This window comes from Ochotona princeps, chromosome X, assembly GCF_030435755.1.
Source record: "Ochotona princeps isolate mOchPri1 chromosome X, mOchPri1.hap1, whole genome shotgun sequence".
NCBI lineage: Eukaryota > Metazoa > Chordata > Mammalia > Lagomorpha > Ochotonidae > Ochotona > Ochotona princeps.
The window spans coordinates 95,588,506-95,590,574 of record NC_080865.1 but is presented as its reverse complement, the minus strand read 5'-3'; the positions used below and the strand labels follow the sequence as shown (position 1 = coordinate 95,590,574).

Below are 2,069 nucleotides of genomic sequence, written 5' to 3'. Positions count from 1 at the left end.
TCTATGCAGGAGGGTTGTAAAAATCCTTTAAAAAGGTTTTCTTTTTAATTGGAAAGGCAGATTTTCAGAGAGGAGGAGAGACAGAGAGAAAGATCTTCCATTCACTGGTTTACTCCCCAAGGGGCTGCAACAGACGGAACCAAGCCAGGTCCTTCCTCCAGGTCTCCCATGCAGGCTCAGGATCCCAAGGCTTCGGACCATCCTCTACTGTTTTCCCAGGGCACAAGCAGGGAGCTGAATGGGAAGCGGAGCAAGCAGGACATGAATTGGTGTCCATATGGGGTCCCAGCACATGCAAGGCGAGGATTCAGCCACTAGGCTATTGTAGCAGGATCTGTAAGTTTGCTGTTGAGGAGGAGCAGCAGCAGGGGCACTTGCTCAGCCTGCCACTTCAGATTAGGAAAGAGTGGTACAGTCCCTGGGGCTCCATGTTTTCTAGGTCTGCTGAAAATGATGAAATGTGAGCTTAGGGTAGTTGAAACCGGTGGTGTAGGCAAGAAAATACAGCTAATTCAGAATTACTTTCTGTTTGAATATGAACCTGTCACAGAGGATTGCTACAGGAAATAGGTGGTGACTAATGGAGAAATCTGCCTCTTGTATATTTCTGATGCAGCATGAGAACTGGGGAGGACATTTTTGGTGTATTTGAAATAAATAATACTAAGTAATTTGAAGATATTCACCATTCTAGAGAAAAATTAAGAGTTATGAACTCCAAAAACATACTTACGGTTCTAAGTTCTAGTAGAAAATAAATGTGATTTGCCTTCTAGAACAGTACACACAAAAGAGGCTCACAGCTACAAGAAGTTATGGAATTCATCTTATGGAAAAATCTGCAAAGAGAAAATAGGGTGTTGCCGATGCCTTCTATAGATTAGGTGGAAAGATTTGAATACATAAAGAAAAGTGAGTAAAGATAGTAAAAAGAAGTAAAACAAGTGAGAGTGTGTAATTATGTAAACAGAATTTTCAAATACTTTTTAAGGTACATTTAAGGAAAAGAGGTAATTTTCTTGTATGTTACTCTTAATTATTAGAAGTTGTCATTACCTATTTTTATGTTCCATGCAAACTATTTTAACTCTTATCCTTAAACTCTTGCTTTAACATGACAGTGGAAACATTTTTTTTTTCTTTTTCCGGAACTGGATTTTGAACTAGCAATACAATCACCTAAAATGTTGTGGGTTTTGGTGCATGCAGTTGATTGCTTCCTATTTTTCTTAGCAGTTGTGAATGTTGGTGTGAAACAAATCATCCCTAGTTTGGATTTTATCCAGTCACACACATGGATTACCCAGCCGCTCTGACTTCATTTGAGACTTTATGAGTGATCTGACAGAAACACTGAGGGAACACAAACGTAGGAACTTGACCGCTGATTCATCTTCTGGGCAGCATGTCCTCTGGACTGTTACCCTCATGAATGCAAGGTGACACTACTCACAGAAGTTTTCTCCTCTTCTCACTGCTACTAATCATAGTCACCCTCCTCAAAGTAGTACATTTTTTCTACCAGAAGGAAAAGCATGGAAAACATATGAGGCAACAGATAACATCAAAAGGTCTTCAATTTTCCACATTAGATAAACTGCTAAGCTTCTACTAGATTTCCATGTTAAGGAAAACTCAGTACGAAATGGGGGTTAAAGCAACCATTTGAGGGCTGTATTTACATGCTACTAAATTTTTATAGTAACTGAAAGAAATAATACATATAAAAATTCCTATAGGAATTAACTACAGCCTTCCTGTGTCAGATTGGTCTTTCTCGGAATAAAGTACATCTTTTCTCAAACTTCATTCTGAAAATACTATTAATTGCTATAGTGATGCTGATGATTTGGGGGAGCATAGTAAAGAGACCACAGTTTGAAGGCTGTGGGAACATTTGAGCTTTCACAGAGAGGTTCAGAGCACTGGCCCTGTGAGCGTCTATTGCTGCCATGCATTGGTTGGTCACAATGGGGACCAAGAGTGCCTGGAGAGCTCAGCAAGGTGTACTCACACCTTGTGGTAGTCCTACTGACAAATCAAGAGCATAACTTATTTCTTTAAGAAAA

General features: G+C 39.6%; 1 pseudogene; it reads left to right on the top strand.

Moving 5' to 3' along the window:
* Positions 1–450: 450 nt before the first annotated feature.
* On the top strand, positions 451–966 carry LOC118760476 (GTPase KRas-like; annotated as a pseudogene).
* The last annotated feature ends 1,103 nt before the right edge of the window (positions 967–2,069 follow it).